Here is an 18,903-nt window from a genome sequence, read left to right on the forward strand (position 1 = left end):
TGTTGGTGGGAATGCAAAATGATACAACTACTTTGGAAGATAGTTCAGCAGTTTCTTATAAAACTAAACATATTCTTACCATATGATCCAGTAATTGTGTTCCTAAGTATTTACCCAAATGAGCTGAAAACTTATATCTACACAAAAACCTACACAAGAGTGTTTATAGCAGCTTTGTTCATATTTGCCAAAACTTGAGAGCAACCAAGATGTCCCTCTGTAGGTGAATGGGCAAACAAGCTGTAGTATATCCATACCATGTAATATTATTCAGTGATAAAAAGAAATGAGCTATCAAGTCATGAAAAGACATGAAGGAAACTTACAAGATATCAAAAATTATTAATATTTCTCTATATCAGAAATAATCAACTGGAAAACATAACAGAAAATATTGTTCTCAAGAGTAACAAAAAATGACAAAAATGAAAAGTACTTGTAATTAACATAACTCAGGCAATCCAGAAGACTTTAAGGAGAAAAACTTTAAATTCTATTTAAAAACATGAAAGATCCGAATTAATAGCAAAATACCCCTGTTTACAAATGAGAAAACTTAAAACTGTAAAACTATCACTACTCCCCCAAATTAATCTCTGAAGTCAACACAATTCCATTCAAAAGTTCAGCTAGAGTTTTGAGGAATTTAAGAAATTTATTTCAAAATTTCTCTAAGAGGATAAAGATTCACAAATATCTTAAGTCATGTTTGAAAAAGAACAGGTGGAAGAGTTACTCATCCAGATACTGAAACATACTTCAAAGCTATAAATATAAAACAGTGCAATACTCATAGGAATAAACATGTGAACCAAGGAAACAGAATAGAAAGCAGAGAGCAGACACACACATGTGTACCTGGGAACTTAAAATAAGACAAAAGTAGTATCACAAATCAATAGAGAAACAATGAACTACTGAGTCTGAGAAAGCAAGCTCATTATAAGGAGAAAAATTAAAATTGATTACCTAATTTATACCTAATACAAAGGTAACTTCAGATGGATTTAAATCCTTAAATGTGAAATGAAAGTACAAAGTTAAAAAAGAAAAATAGAGAAAAAAATCACTGTGAACCAAGGATGACAAAGGACTTATTAAATAGCTCCCAAATAGGGGGGAGGAGCCAAGATGGCGGAGGAGTAGGACCGGGAGACCACTTTCTCTCCTACAAATTCATCAAAAGAATAACCGAATGCAGAGCAAACTTCACAAAACAACTTCTGATCGCTAGCTGAGGTCATCAGGCGCCCAGAAAAGCAGACCATTGTCTTCGAAAGGAGGTAGGACAAAATATAAAAGATAAAAAGTGAGACAAAAGAGCTAAGGACGGAGACCCGTCCCGGGAAGGGAGTCTTAGGCGGCCTTGCTTGGGCTAGGGTCCGGGCCTGAGTGCCCTGAGGACAATCGGGGGGAGCTTCTGTGAGGTGCCAACTTGAACTGTGGGAGACCAAAGGAGAGAGAGAAAATTGACCGGCCGGAACACACTGCCGGCCGTTCGCAGAACAAAGGGACGGGGAAAGTCCCGAGAAGAGCTCGCAGGCTGCGGACCGGCCCAGCCCCGCCGGAGGCAGGAGGCAGGGAGGAGGGGAAGGTCGCGGCGAGACACAGGGCGCAGGCACCCGACCGGCGCGGGGCGGGGACTGGGGCTGGGGACGCGGAGGGCGGAAGGCGCGCGCACCCGCCTGGCGCCAGCGGAAACTGAGACTGGGTCCGCGGAAGGGAGTGGGTGCGCCACACCTGGGGATAGCGCGCCCACCAAGCCCCTGGCTGCCTGGACCGCTCTGACCGGGAAGGCACAGAGAGCAGGCGCAGCTTTTCCTTCCGCGCTTTTGTGTAACACCCGGGGGCTGGAACCTCGCGCAGCGCGGGGCGCGCTCCGTGTAGAGCAGCCGGGAGCCTGAGCAGCGCAGACGGAGAAAGCAGCGTCGGCCCCTTCCGGCAGCGCCAGCCCGCCCCCGCAGGGCCAGCCCCTCCCCGCAGCGTCAGCCCCGCCCCCGCAGGGCCAGCCCCTCCCCGCAGCGTCAGCCCCGCCCCGCAGCGTCAGCCCCTCCCAGCAGCGCAACGGAACTAGCTACCTGAATAAGAGTCCGCCTCCGGCCGCCTGTGTCAGGGCGGAAATGAGCCTCTGAAGAGACCGGCAAACAGAAGCCAAATAAACAAAGGGAACCGCTTCAGAAGGGACTGGTGCAACAGATTAAAATCCCTGAAGAAAACACCGACTTCACCGGAAGGGCCCTGTAGATATCGAGAAGTGCAAGCTGGAACGAGGAGCTATCTGAAACTGAGCCGAACCCACACTGACCGCAACAGCTCCAGAGAAATTCCTAGAAATATTTTTACTTTTTTTTTTATTTTTCTGTTTTTTCTAAGTAAGGAAAAAAAAAAATTTTTTTTTCTTTTTATATTTTTCTTTTTTATTTTTTCTCTTTTATTTTCCTTTAAAATTCCCTATTACTCCCCCATTACTCCTTAACTTTCATTTTCATAGATTTTTACGATTTTTTTAATTAGGGGAAAAAAAATTTTTTTTTCTTTCTTTTTTTTTTTTTTTTTTCTTTTTCTTTTTTTTTCTTCTTTTTCTTCTTTTTTTTTTTCTTTCCTTTTTCTCTTCTATTTTCTATTTTTCTTTTTCTCTTATTTCTTTTAAAGTCCTCTAGTACTCCTCTACTACTCTTCATTTTCATCTTCACTACACTATAACCTTACAAAAAAAAAAAAAAAAGAGAAGCCCTATCTTAAAACCGAAGATTATTCCCTCCCAATCTTAACTCTCTGTTTTCTACCTCAGAACACCTCTATTTCCTCTTTTCCCCTTCTCTTCCCCATCCAATTCTGTGAATCCTTGTAGGTGTCTGAGATACGAGAACACTCTGGGAACAGACAGCTGCGTAGATCTGTCTCTCTCCTCTTGAGTCCCCCTTTTTCTCCTCCTACTCATCTCTATCTCCCTCCTCCCTTTTCTCCTGTTCATGTAACTCTGTGAACCTCTCTGGGTGTCCCTAACGGGGGAGAATCTTTTCGCCATTAACCTAGAAGTTTAATTATCAGAGCTGTATAGTTGGAGAAGTCCTGAGACTACAGGAAGAATAAAACTGAAATCCAGAGGCAGGAAACTTAAGCCCAAAACCTGAGAACACCAGAAAACTCCTGACTACATGGAACTTTAAGTGATAAGTGACCGTCCAAAAGCCTCCATACCTACACTGAAACCAACCACCACCCAAGAGCCAATAAGTTTTAGAGCAAGACATACCACGCAAATTCTCCAGCAACACAGGAACATAGCCCTGAATGTCAACATACAGGCTACCCAAGGTCACACCTAACACATAGACCCAACTCAAAACTCATTACTGGGCACTCCATTGCTCTCCAAAGAGAAGAAATCAAGTTCCACGCACCAGTACACTGACGCAAGCTTCCCTAACCAGGAAACCTTGACAAGCCAAACGTCCAACCCCACCCACTGGGTAAATCCTCCACAATAAAAAGGAACCACAGACCTCCAGAATACAGAAAGTCCACTCCAGACACAGCAATCTAAACAAGATGAAAAGGCAAAGAAATACCCAACAGGTAAAGGAACAAGAAAAATGCCCACCAAGTCAAACAAAAGAGGAGGAGATAGGGAATCTACCTGAAAAAGAATTTAGAATAATGATAATAAAAATGATCCAAAATCTTGAAAACAAAATGGAGTTACAGATAAATAGCTTGGAAACAAAGATTGAAAAGATACAAGAATTGTTTAATAAAGACCTAGAAGAAATAAAAAAGAGTCAATTAAAAATGAATAATGCAATGAATGAGATCAAAAACACTTTGGAGGGAACCAAGAGTAGAATAACGGAGGCAGAAGATAGGATAAGTGAGATAGAAGATAAAATGGTGGAAATAAATGAAGCAGAGAGGAAAAAAGAAAAAAGGATCAAAAGAAATGAGGACAACCTCAGGGACCTCTGGGACAATGTGAAACGCCCCAACATTCGAATCATAGGAGTTCCAGAAGAAGAAGACAAAAAGAAAGGCCATGAGAAAATACTCGAGGAGATAATAGCTGAAAACTTCCCTAAAATGGGGAAGGAAATAGCCACCCAAGTCCAAGAAACCCAGAGAGTTCCAAACAGGATAAACCCAAGGCGAAACACCCCAAGACACATATTAATCAAACTAACAAAGATCAAACACAAAGAACAAATATTAAAAGCAGCAAGGGAAAAACAACAAATAACACACAAAGGGATTCCCATAAGGATAACAGCTGATCTATCAATAGAAACCCTCCAGGCCAGAAGGGAATGGCAGGACGTCCTGAAAGTAATGAAAGAGAATAACCTACAACCTAGATTACTGTATCCAGCAAGGATCTCATTCAGATATGAAGGAGAACTCAAAAGCTTTACAGATAAGCAAAAGCTGAGAGAATTCAGCACTACCAAACCAGCTCTTCAACAAATGCTAAAGGATCTTCTCTAGACAGGAAATGCAGAAAGGTTGTATAAACGTGAACCCAAAACAACAAAGTAAATGGCAACGGGACCACACCTATCAATAATTACCTTAAATGTAAATGGGTTGAATGCCCCAACCAAAAGACAAAGATTGGCTGAATGGATACAAAAACAAGACCCCTATATATGCTGTCTACAAGAGACCCACCTCAAAACAAGAGACACATACAGACTGAAAGTGAAGGGCTGGAAAAAAATATTTCATGCAAACGGAGACCAAAAGAAAGCAGGAGTCGCAATACTCATATCAGATAAAATAGACTTTCAAATAAAAGCTGTGAAAAGAGACAAAGAAGGACACTACATAATGATCAAAGGATCAATCCAAGAAGAAGATATAACAATTATAAATATATATGCACCCAACATAGGAGCACCGCAATATGTACGGCAAACACTAACGAGTATGAAAGAGGAAATTAATAGTAACACAATAATAGTGGGAGACTTTAATACCCCACTCACAACTATGGATAGATCAACTACACAGAAAATTAACAAGGAAACACAAACTTTAAATGACACAATGGACCAGCTAGACCTAATTGATATCTATAGGACATTTCACCCCAAAACAATCAACTTCACCTTTTTCTCAAGTGCACACGGAACCTTCTCCAGAATAGATCACATCCTGGGCCATAAATCTGGTCTTGGAAAATTCAAAAAAATTGAAATCATTCCAGTCATCTTTTCTGACGAGGACACAAACAGATGGAGAAACATACCGTGTTCATGGATTGGAAGAATCAATATTGTCAAAATGGCTATTCTACCCAAAGCAATCTATAGATTCAATGCAATCCCTATCAAGCTACCAACGGTATTTTTCACAGAACTAGACCAAAGAATTTCACAATTTGTATGGAAATACAAAAAACCTCGAATAGCCAAAGTAATCTTGAGAAAGAAGAATGGAACTGGAGGAATCAACCTGCCTGACTTCAGACTCTACTACAAAGCCACAGTCATCAAGACAGTATGGTACTGGCACAAAGACAGAAATATAGATCAATGGAACAGAATAGAAAGCCCAGAGATAAATCCACGAACCTATGGACACCTTATCTTTGACAAAGGAGGCAAGGATATACAATGGAAAAAAGACAACCTCTTTAACAAGTGGTGCTGGGAAAACTGGTCAACCACTTGTAAAAGAATGAAACTAGAACACTTTCTAACACCATACACAAAAATAAACTCAAAATGGATTAAAGATCTAAATGTAAGACCAGAAACTATAAAACTCCTAGAGGAGAACATAGGCAAAACACTCTCTGACATAAATCACAGCAAGATCCTCTATGACCCACCTCCCAGAATATTGGAAATAAAAGCAAAACTAAACAAATGGGATCTAATGAAACTTAAAAGCTTTTGCACTACAAAGGAAACTATAAGTAAGGTGAAAAGACAGCCGTCAGATTGGGAGAAAATAATAGCAAATGAAGAAACAGACAAAGGATTAATCTCAAAAATATACAAGCAACTCCTGAAGCTCAATTCCAGAAAAATAAATGACCCAATCAAAAAATGGGCCAAAGAACTAAACAGACATTTCTCCAAAGAAGACATACAGATGGCTAACAAACACATGAAAAGGTGCTCAACATCACTCATTATTAGAGAAATGCAAATCAAAACCACAATGAGGTACCATTACACGCCAGTCAGGATGGCTGCTATCCAAAAGACTACAAGCAATAAATGCTGGAGAGGGTGTGGAGAAAAGGGAACCCTCTTACACTGTTGGTGGGAATGCAAACTAGTACAGCCACTATGGAAAACAGTGTGGAGATTCCTTAAAAAACTGGAAATAGAACTGCCATATGACCCAGCAATCCCACTTTTGGGCATACACACTGAGGAAACCAGATCTGAAAGAGACACGTGCACCCCAATGTTCATTGCAGCACTGTTTATAATAGCCAGGACATGGAAGCAACCTAGATGCCCATCAGCAGATGAATGGATAAGGAAGCTGTGGTACATATACACCATGGAATATTACTCAGCTGTCAAAAAGAATTCATTTGAATCAGTCCTAATGAGATGGATGAAACTGGAGCCCATTATACAGAGTGAAGTAAGCCAGAAAGATAAAGAACATTACAGCATACTAACACATATATATGGAATTTAGAAAGATGGTAATGATAACCCTATATGCAAAACAGAAAAAGAGACACAGAAATACAGAACAGACTTTTGAACTCTGTGGGAGAATGTGAGGGTGGGATGTTTCAAAAGAACAGCATGTATACTATCTATGGTGAAACAGATCACCAGCCCAGGTGGGATGCATGAGACAAGTGCTCGGGCCTGGTGCACTGGGAAGACCCAGAGGAGTCGGGTGAAGAGGGAGGTGGGAGGGGGGATCGGGATGGGGAATAAGTGTAAATCTATGGCTGATTCATATCAATGTATGACAAAACCCACTGAAATGTTGTGAAGTAATTAGCCTCCAACTAATAAAAAAATTTAAAAAAAAAAAAAAATAAAAATAAATAGCTCCCAAATAGCACTAATCACAAGGCAAAACACTGATGTGTTTGATTATATTAAATCCAAACAAAGCTGACATACACTTGACAACTTTGGAAGGACAGATTTTCTCAAAGCCTCAAACTAACATTGTTGTTTTAGTTGCTAGGTCGAGTCAATTCTTTTGCAACTCCGGGGACTGTAGCCCACCAGGCTCCTCTGTCCATGGGATTTCCCAGGCAAGAAAAGTGGAGCAGGTTGCTGTTTCCTTCTCCAGGGGATCTTCCCGACCCAGGAATTGAACCCACGTCTTCTGCATTGGTAGGTGGATTCCTTACCACTGAGCCACCTGGGAAGCCCCCAAACTAACATGTAGAACCTTGTTAATCACATTGTGGTTCAGGACCACAGGCTTCTGCATCATCTGGGAGCTTATTAGAAATGCACAGCCTTAAGTCCCACCCCACTCTCACTGAATTATAATGTGTATCTTAACATGATTCCTGTGCACATTAAAGTCTGAGAACCATAGGTCAAACAGGAAGTTTTACAAATTAGTAAGAAAGAGAAAACCCCCATAGAAAACTTCCAAAGGGCTTAAATTACAGTTCAAAGAATTGAAGACCTGAACGGCTAGCAAATATACAAGGAGATACTTAAATTAATTAGAAACCAGGGAAATGCAAATTAAAATGGTAAAATACCACTTTATGTGTATCAATTTCAATAAACAATCAGAAAGCTGGAAAGAAAGTGAAAGTGAAAGTTGCTCAGTCATGTTCAACTCTTCACAACCCCATGGACTATACAGTCCATGGAATTCTCCAGGCCATTATACTAGGGTGGATAGCCTTTCCCTTCTCCAGCGGATCTTCCCAACCCAGGGATTGAAACCAAGGTCTCCTGCATTGCAGGCAGATTCTTTACCAGCTGAGCCACCATGCTATATACCGACGGGTGGTAAATGAATAAAAATATTCTCATGCATTGCTGGTAGAGGCGTAGACAGGGCAAGTCATTCTGGAGAACAGTTGGCAGTCAGATGAAATAGGCATCCCATGACCCAACTACCCTATTCCTGGGAAAATACTCCCACAGCAACACTTGCACAAGTCCTAACAGTCACCCATGAGACTGATCATTACAGCACCAATCACAGGGGCAGGCAATCACATCAATTTTATCTTTAGGGAAGGGATCTGTAAACCATGGTACATGCGCAGACTATTACACAGCAGTGAAGGGTAACGAACTGGACATAGGAACAGCAATGTGAGGGGATCTTAAACAGACAGAACTGGGACTTCCCTGGTGGTCCAGTAGCTAAGACTACACTTCCCAATGCAGGGGGCCCAGATTCGATCTCTGGTCAGGAAACTAGAGCCCACATGCCGCAAGAAGATCAAAGACCCCAAGGGCCACAACTAAGACCTGAAGCAGCCAAATAAATCAATTTTTTTTTAAAGATGGCACTGCATGAAAAAATAAAAAACAGAATAAGATCTACCGCACATTTACATCACTTGAAATAAATTAGCACACAAAATGATTCTGTATGTTTTACAGAGAAATATAAATCCAAAGATAAGCATCAAACACATTATAAAGACTGACTCTGAGGGGAGGAAAGGAAGATAAAGGGAGTAAGTAAATAGAGACAGCCATAAATATACAGACATAAAAGCCAAAGAGGGGCCTTGTGTGGTCCAACAATGAAAATGTGCTTTGAAAGAGGATTTTGATTAACCAAGCCTTTCCTCTTGAAGTCCTCCCCCAAAAGCATAAGAAAAATAACTAAATAAAAATAAGCACAGAAGCAAATCAAAAGTGGCAATCTCTCCACAGCATGAAATCCCTGGTTTCTCAAGAACATCTGTCTTTCAGGGCTTTGTGCCTTACAGAGACCTTCCCAATCCATGCAGATTTAGATGCATTCAGAAGAGGTGGGAGATGTCTAAGACAGATGTCTGAAACACTCATCTTCACCCTGTCGATAACTCAAAGGTACATCTCCAGGTGACTCACAGCTGCATCACTCTCCCTGTCAGTTAGAAGTTTCTTGTTCCCGGAGATCTGTCACAGGCCAACAACAGAAAATACCTGGGGAAACATACATAATTGGAGAGAGTGGTATTTCTCTTCACCTGGCATCCTAGAGACATGAGGAATCCGCTGCAAATGAATGTTAACATAAAAAGAAAGCTGTCCCTTCAAACGTTAAATCTTATTTTTAATCAATCTGCATATAAACCTTTATAAAAATGTAGCACATTTATCTAACTTCTTTAAAAGATAATATGGGGGACAGAAGGAAATAGAACCTTTTTGTTCCATGAGTTGGGAATCTCGTAATTCTGAATATCCATTATTCTGCCTTTTGTTTTTTTAGACGCTCTGTTAACTCTATGTCCAGATGCTACCTCTGTTGTGACAGCTGCTTCTAAAAATAACCCAGCTCTGTCCCTTTCTACCTTTCAATTGCTAGCTGGACTGGGAAGACAGGCAACTGGTGGTGTTGAAACTAGATATTTAATGAGTGATGAGACTCTCAGTCAGAGACTAGGAAGTGAAGCACATGGCTTTAGACCAGTCTTTTGATCGATAATTCAGATAGCTGGGGACATCCTCCCTCCGGCACCTCTTCCGTATCCTACAGGCGATGTCACAGAAAGGCTGCTCCATACTGATGCCTAGAGAGATACACAGACTGAGAACCCAGAACCCTGGTTCTCTGCCCTGCAGGGGCTGAAGTCAATTACATTTGTCTCTGGAGATAAGCAACCTGGAATGTAGGGGCAGGGTGAGAACCTGTTGTAGGTTCTGCTGTTGGAATTTTTAATTAGCTCATCAGACAGGAGTAATCAGAGTAACCTGTATCTGTGTGTTTGTGCTAAGTCACTTCAGTTGTGTCCAACTCTGTGTGACCCTATGGACTGTAGCCTGCCAGGCTTCTCTGTCCACGGGATTCTCCAGGCAAGAATACTGGAGTGGGCAGCCATGCCTTCCTTCAGGGGATCTTCCTGACTCAGGGATGGAACCCAGGTCTCTTAAGTCTCCTGCACTGGCAGGCAAGTTCTTTACCACTAGCACCACCTGGGAAGCCCCAATCAGAGTAACCTACGGTTCCCTAAATACATTATGCTGATTCATGTTTCCCATTAGAAAGCAGTTCTTCCTCCTAACAAGCACTGTCCTGAGACTGTCCCAACTTAAAAAAAAAGAAAAAGAAAAAATTCCTTAAGTCTTACAGAATGTACCCAGTGAACGTTTGATGAATAAAACAAACTCATGAATGAGTAAGTATATCAGGGACTGAGTGGGACTGTTTTTAAAAGGTAGAAATGTTTAGTCAGTGATAAACTGTCATAGTTGAATTATATTTATCAGACCACTGCTCTGATAGAAGCAAATCCAAATCTTCTTTTACAAGTCAGTCAGTGCATTTCACCAGAAAAGATACAGCTGGCGAAGGAACATATGAAGAGATACTCAGGATCACTATTCACTAGAGAAATGCAAATTAAACCCAGAATCAAACACCACTATGCACCTACTGACTGGCTAGAATTAAAGACAAGAGCTGACAACACTAAGTTCTGGCAGGTGCAAAGCAATGTTCCTACATTGTTGGGGGACATGCCAAATATTAAAACCACTGGGATAAACAGTTTGATAGTTATTAAAGGTAAACATATAGTATTAGACCAGTACAATGCTTGTACTGACATGTTCACACAGACAGTCATTGCCATTTCCTTCTCCAGGGGATCTTCCCAATCCAGGAATTGAACCCAAGTCTCCTGCATTGGCAGGCGGATTCTTTACCACTGAGCCACCTGGGAAGGCTGTATACTGAAGCACCAGTTTCTAATCCAGAATATACCAAAAGAAAGAAAATCTATGTACTATGGGCTTTGAAAGAAATGCAATAGTAGCAACCTTGCCTTCAAAATCATGGGCTGTAAAGCCTGTAACAGAATTGCTTCTCAGTAGCTGAGGTATAGAGAGCAAACTACTGATTTGTCTAGCTTGCCCTTCCTTGAGGAGCATAAACATCTGTTATATTTAGAATTCTGCATAGATTGCTTTTAAACTGAAGTTCTTTTTTTTCTTTAATTGAGATATAGTTGATTTACAACATGTTAGTTTCTGGTGTACAACAAAGTGACTCAGTTATGCATGCGTGCTAAGTCGCTTCAGTCATGTCCGACTCTTTGCAACCCTATGGACTATATAGCTCACAAGTCTCCTCTGTCCATGGGATTCTCCAGGCAAGAACACTGGAGAGGGTTGCCATTTCCTTCTCCAGGGGATCTTCCCAACCCAGGGATCGAACCTGTGTCACTTATGTCTCCTGCATTGGCAGCCAGATTCTATTAACACTAGTACCACCTGAGAAGCCCCCATTCACTTAAATATATTTTTTTAAATTTTTTCCATTATGGTTTATTACAGAATATTGAATGTAGTTCCCTGTGTGTGTGTGTATATATACACACATATATATACACACACATATATATATACACATATATATATCAGAACCTTGTTGTTTATCCATTCTATATATAACAGTTTGCATCTACTTATCTCAAACTCCCAATCCATTCCTCCTCACCTCTTCCCCAAATGGGGGGATGTTCTGTTCTCTATCAGAGTCTTAAATTGGTATTCTTATCTAATGATGTTATCTAGCCACCATTGGAGACTGGGGAGGGGCAGGTGGGGGGTCTGCTGCTCAATAAATAAAGCCAATTAAATGTTTAAATTAAAAAAAAAAGGTTAAGCATAACACCACATGACCTAGAAATCTCAGTCATAAAGTAAATTAAAATGTTCAGTTCAGTTCAGTTGTTCAGTTGTGTCTGACTCTTTGCGACCCCATGGACTGCATCACGCCAGGCATCCCTGTCCATCCCCAACTCCCAGAGTTTACTCAAACTCTGTCCATCATGTCGGTGATGCCATCCAACCATCTCATCCTCTGTCGACCCTTTCTCCTCCACCTTCAATCTTTCCCAGCATCCAGGTCTTTTCAAATGAGTCAGTTCTTCGCATCAGGTGGCCAAAGTATTGGAGCTTCAGCTTCAGCATCAGTCCTTCCAATGAATATTCAGGACTGATTTCCTTTAGGATGAACTGGTTGTATCTCCTTGCAGTGCAAGGGACTCTCAAGAGTCTTCTCCAACACCACAGTTCAAAAGCATCAATTCTTCAGCGCTCAGCTTTCTTTACAATCCAACTCTCACATCCATACATGACTACTGGAAAAACCATAGCTTTAATGAGATGGACCTTTGTTGGCAAAGTAATGTCTCTGCTTTTTAATATGCTGTCTAGGTTGGTCATAGCTTTTCTTCCAAGGTGCAAGCATCTTTTAATTTCATGGCGGCAGTCACCATCTGCAGTGATTTTGGAACCCCCCAAAATAAAGTCTCTCACTGTTTCCATTGTTTCCCCATCTATTTGCCATGAAATGATGGGACCGGATGCCATGATCTTAGTTTTTTGAATGTTGAGTTTTAAGCTAACTTTTTCACTCTCCTCTTTCATTTTCATTCATCAAGAGGGGCTCTTTAGTTCTTCTTCGCTTTCTGCCATGAGGGTGATATCATCTGCATATCTAAGGTTATTGGTATTTCTCCTGGCAACCTTGATTCCAGCTTGTGCTTCATCCAGCCCGGCATTTCTCATGATGTACTCTGCATATAAGTTAAATAAGCAGGGTGGCAATATACAGCCTTGACGTGCTTCTTTCCCAATTTGGAATCAGTCCATTGTTCCATGTATGGTTCTAACTGTTGCTTCTTGACCTGCATACAGACTTCTCAGGCAGCAGTTAAGGTGGTCTGGTATTCCCATCTCTTTAAGAATTTTCCACAGTTTGTTGTGATCTACACAGTCAAAGGCTTTGGTGTAGTCAATAAAGCAGAAGTAGATGTTTTTATGGAACTCTCTTGCTTTTTAATGATAAAACAGATGTTGGCGATTTGATCTCTGTTCCTCTGCCTTTTCTAAATCCAGATTGAACATCTGGAAGTTCATGGTTCACATACGTTTGAAGTCTGACTTGGAGAATTTTGAATATGCAAATTTTACATTTGAATATGCAGTTATACCTCAATAAATCTGACTTTGAAAAAAAAGTCAAGCCATATATTATTAAACACAAAAATAAATTTTCAATATTAAGTGTCAGTCTGGGTTCCCTAGAAAATATGGCCTGATGAAAACATATGTCCTAGTGCTACACTGCAGTGCTAGCGGGGCAGGATGAGGGAAAGTGGGGTGAATCAAAGAAGGAGGAAGAGGAAGCACAAGATGAGTGTTACCAATCCTGAACTGCTCACAGCTTCAGGGGGACAGCTGGCTGTTGTCCACATGGGACCTCTCCAGAGAGGCAGTATAGGACCCAAGGCATATAGAAACAGCCATCAGGAAAAGAGAAAAGGCAAGAGATTTATCTCCAGTCTCTCACTTGTCCCAGCTTGCCCAGTTGGGAGGAGTTCCCCCACACTTCTGGACAGTGTTACCCAGAGCCCCGCATCTGGTTTCTGGAGAAGCTAGAGCTTCAGCAGCTCCCTGATGAACAAAGCAGTGACTTTGCCTAAGATCACCCCTATACTTAGGGAAAGTATGAGACAGTCAACAGCGTCAGGGGACAGACCCTAGGGATGGGCCCTGGGCTGCATCGTTGCGGGGACAAGAGAAGTGTGATAAGTGGCCAAGGCCTAGGGCAGGTGGGCTGGCTGATGTGAGGGGCCCATAAACTGGGTCTAGAGCAATGGACTAAAATAATATGCATTCTATCAAAACAGAGTAATTTAATTCTTTAGAATATTCCACAGATACACTGAGGAAACCTCAATTTCTACCCATTAAATCTGTTCACGGGGTGATCTCACCCAACCTTCACATAATAACAAGTTCAGATCCGTGAGGTGTAAGTACTGTGTCAGGTCGAGATGTGTGTGGGTGGCTCCCCACAGAAAAGAAACCCAGCACATCCAAATAATGCCACCCTCTGAGCACAGTGCTAATTCATGATCCACACATCATGGTACAGACATAACAGTTCAGAAAACAACAAATTCTAGTAAAAATTCAAAATCTGGAGACTGTGTCTCTAATCTGCCCTCTAAAGTGTCAACAGGCTTCCCAGGTGGCGCTAGTGGTAAAGAACCTGTTTGCCAATGCAGGAGACATATAAGAGACGCTGGTTTGATGCCTAGGTTGGGAAGGTCCCCTGGAGAAGAGCATGGCAGTATTCTTCCTGGAGAATCCCATGGAGAGGGGAGACCTACAGTCCATAGGGTCGCAAAGAGTCGGACACAACTGAAGCGACTTATCATGCACAGTGTCAGTGCAAAGTGTTAGAGTTCAGAGACTGAAAAAGGTCAACTCTGTTATTTTATGATGACTACACATTTTCCTTTAAACATGTTTGTTATGCGCTTTTATGTGTATTATCTTATTTAATCGTCAACCCTAGAAGACTGTGTCAGGGGAAACACTGACTGCAACCGCCCACCCTGGCCAGGTAGTACCAAATGTAGTAACCATTTGTGTGAGTTATTTTACAACAGGAAGTCCTGGTAAGGAACATGGAACTAACAAGCCACCACCCACTGGAAGGATCCGGGAAAGGTCAAAAGGAGACTCCACGTGTCCTACGACCTCCCAGAATCCTCCTCCCTGACATCCATCTTGGCTGAGCAATGTATGCACCACCAGGAAGGACCCAGAGTCAGAATGATTGGCCAGAGATAACCGGGAAACTAATCCCATCACCAAAAAACCCAAGACTGCAAGCCATGTGGCAAAGCATTTCTTCTAGGTTCCCTTATCCTCCTGCTCTCCACCTAGGCACCCTTTCCCAATAAAGTCTCTTGTTTTGTCAGCACCTGTATCTCCTCAGACAATGAATTTCTGAGTGTTAGGCAAGAACCCACTTTTGGGCCCTGGAAGGGGCCCCTCTTCCTGCAACAGTTGGGTATGTTACTGCCCTCCCAAGAGATGAGGGAACTAAATCACAAAGATGTAAGTCACACAGCCAGTTAAGTCACAGCGCCACGGTGTGAGTTCTGGTGGTCTGACCCTAGAACCCCATAATCTCAGTCATTCATCCGACAGAGACTGGGTACCTGGCAGAATCCGGAGACACAGGGGTGCAGCAGCATGTGGCCCCTGCCTCCACGGAGTCTATGGACTCTGGGAATGACAAGCACGGAACCAGTAACTACAAGTAGATAAAGGAGAAGCACAGAGGGTTACAGAAGCGCACACCTGACGCCTACTACAAAGGCTGAGATACAAAGTGTGTGATCATGTTGAAACAGACTAGAAGCTGGGACCCTTTGCTGCAGTGCTTACACTTGGACAAACATCCCCTGGAGCAACAGGACACAAAGAAACTGGAAGGGACTAAAAATAACTGCATGGGCACTTCCCTGGTGCTCTAGTGGTTAAGACTCCCTGCTCCCAATGCAGGGGGTTCAAGTTCAATTCCTGGTCAAGGAACTAGATCTCACATACTGCAACTTAAAGATCTTGCATGCTTCAGCTAAGAATTTGCATATCGCAGTAAGAGTTCACATGCTGTAACTAAAGAACCTGCATGCCGCAACAAAAGATCCTGCGTGACACAACTAAGACACAGAGCAGGCAAATAGTCTTTTAAAAAATAAAGTAACTGCACACTTGTGCAGTTGGGGCAAATCATGAACAACATGATACAAAAAGGCGAAAAACCTACCTGCCACTTCTGAGGTGTTGGGGGCAAAAGCAGGGGGCTGCGGCATGATCCCTGCAAACGGCACCACCAAGGGGGTGGGCAGACCACCTAAGCCCCTCTCCGGCCTGACCCATGGTTCTACCCCTACCCTCACCCCATTTGAGGGACCAGTTTGCCCCACTTCAGAGAGTGAGCAAGGGAAACTACTCCTTTTTTTGCTGTCTCTGCAAAGCCTTGCCTGATTTCTTCCTCTGGTCTCTTATCAACTTCTATTGATTAAGGAGTACAAGAACTCTGGCCAGTAACAAAATTAACATCAACTATCAAGGTCAAACCAATACTCTACATATTCAGGGGGAAATATAAGATGGGAAGCACCGATATCTCTGGTATTATAGAAATACAAATACAATGGTCATTTTCCAAGTCCAAGCAGGTTCTGACAAATGTGTCCAATATGTTAACTGATTTACATGAAAAAAATGTTATTACCCAGGCTTTAAAGTTTAGTGAAATTAATTATAATTTCATTTAATCTTCATTTTAAAAATTCAAGACTCCTGGTCACTTTAACAATCAGTTTGTTCACATAGATGCCTCCATGACAGATGGATAAACTCCATACTCTAGGATATGGTTTCTAAAAATAAACTTTCTGATTTAAGGACAGAGTTTGACCTTACCTTAAGGAGCTCTGATTCCAGAGTCAGAGACACACCTGAACTAGATTCCAGGTCTGTCATTACTACATGTCATCACTACATGTCATCAGACAGGCTTCTTACCATTTACAAGTCTTGATTTCTTCATCTGTAACATGTGATAAAAGATTGTTCATATTTCAAAGGTTTGTTGTGAAGATTGATTAGAAAATGCCTGAAAAGTGCTTAGCACAGTTCTTGACCCATAATAAACACCTATTGTCTGTGAGCTGCCATTACTACTATTATTCTAAATAGCTTGCATACTGAAAGAAGAAGAAAGGAGAGAAATAGTAAATGGACAGAGTGTGAATGAGATGCTTGAAATGTGTTAGGGAACATGGCCTCAGAGAACAGTTACTAACAGAAAAGTCAGCAGAGTGGAAAGAACTAGAAAAATCCTATATGCAGAGTCCTCATTGCAAAGGAAGGCAAATTAAAGCTGAGAACTGTTAATAGTTAGTTAATCTGTGTTTAAGAGAAGGGTGAACTTCAATGTGGGTAATTTAAACAATAATCCACCTCTAGCTTTCTTTCATGTCTGAGCAGTACTTAGAACGCGTCAAAGGAGAGAAGTAACAGCTAAAACTAGTACATGTTTCCACTTGGGTACTGCCTGACTATTCTTTTATTCTATCAACAGGTGTATGTGAGCCTCAGGTAAAGCAAACTTCAGTTTACGAGTCACGTAATATAGGAGGAAAGGGACACAGAAATTCTCTAAACTGATGGTTTTCAAGTTTTTAAGCCACAAAACCTTTTCTGAAAAGAAAAGCATGAACACAAGAAATAAAACATGCAGTACTGAGATCCCGGGGCTTCCCTGATAGCTCAGTTGGTAAAGAATCTGTATGCAATGCAGGAGACCCCCGTTGGATTCCTGGTTTGGGAAGATCCACTGGAGAAGGGATAGCCTACCTATTCCAGTATTCTTGGGCTTCCCTTGTGGCTCAGCTGGTAAAGAATCTGCCTGCAATGTGGGAGACCTGGGTTCAATCCCTGGGTTAGGAAGATCGCCTTAAGAAGGCAAAGGCTACCCACTCCAGTATTCTGGCCTGGAGAATTCCATGGACTGTATGGGGTTACAACGAGTCAGACACAACTGAGCGACTTTCACTTTCACTTCACTTCACTGAGGTCCTAGCAGAGATGGAGCCCCAGCACCAAGCAGCTCACCCTCATTCAGAATGTGGCTCAGAAATATAAACTGAAAGCTACACATACTATCCCTCAACATTTTTTTGGCCATGTCATGTGGCTCATGGGATCTTAGCTCCCCGACCAGGGATTGAACCTGGGCCCTAGCAGTGAAAGCACCGAATCCTAACCACTGGACCACAAGGGAATGCCTACTTATCAACTTTACAGATGTGGAAAGTGAAGATCAGAAAGGTGAGGGGACTTCCACAAAATTGCAAATAGATGGGGACAAAGCTGGAAACAGAATCCAACCAGTTTTCTGATGGCCAATCAGGTTCTCTTTTTACCACTGAACATTACCTTCTTGACTGACATACCAAAAAGATGAGGAAGAAAGTAAACTACGTTTGAGAAGAATGTGTCTCATCTCATCATAGGAAAAACACAAAAATGGAAGGCTGGAGAGAATGAAACCTGGCAGCTTGGGCTCCACAATCTGCATGTGAACAAAACATCGCCTCCACCAGTGGCTGACTAGAGTTACCAAAACAGTCTTTTGAAGAGTAAAACATATTAAGGAAAAAAAAACCAACTCCATGAATCCCCTGGTAGTCCAGTGGACTCAGCACTTTCACTGCCAGGGACCAGGTTCGATCCCTGGCTGGGGAGCTAAAGTTCCACAAGTCATGCAGCACTGTCCAAAAAAAAAAACATCCCTTCACAGTGAATGTCTAACAGATTTGCATTTACAACAACATTGTATATGCATGCACATAATTACACTTTAGAGGATGTTTAAGCCACATTAATGGGACTGTGAAGGAATGATAAAAGGGCTTGAATAGCCAACAAAATTAACTACAGTAACTAATGGATGAATTATAGTCATATGATACCGAGCATGATTTGGTGTTCTGTTCACAGAACTCCAGCTTAGATCATCTGGTTGTACTTTAAAAGAGTCTGTATTCTAAAACCAAAGGTCAAATGAAGGGCTTCCTTTTTAAACTTGTATGCTGTGCAGTTCAGAGTTCATATCAACACCAGTAAATCATTTTCTAAAGTACTATCACAACCCTCTGTTTAAGACACCAGTGATGTAGACAGAGCCTTCAAAATCCAGCTCCTTCATGGCCTTCACAGTTTCAGTTTCCCTCTGACTTACTAAGCCTGAGTATACAACTATACAACCTACAAGACAGAGAGAAATCCTATGACCCTTTAACTTGTGAGACCCCATTGTGTTTTCACCCTTTAATTTCATATAAGGAAGATTTATAGTATCTAGAGAGAAACTGGGGCTTCCCAGGTGGCTCAGGTGGTAAAGAAT

The 18,903-nt window shown here is 41.9% G+C and overlaps 1 protein-coding gene across 1 annotated transcript in view; it reads right to left on the bottom strand.

Moving 5' to 3' along the window:
* The window catches only part of LOC122708018 (quinone oxidoreductase-like protein 2), a 37,475-nt gene that overhangs the window by 3,321 nt on the left and 15,251 nt on the right, over nucleotides 1–18,903 (bottom strand). The window lies entirely within an intron of this gene.

The sequence above is a fragment of the Cervus elaphus genome, chromosome 14 (assembly GCF_910594005.1).
Source record: "Cervus elaphus chromosome 14, mCerEla1.1, whole genome shotgun sequence".
Taxonomy (NCBI): Eukaryota; Metazoa; Chordata; class Mammalia; order Artiodactyla; family Cervidae; genus Cervus; species Cervus elaphus.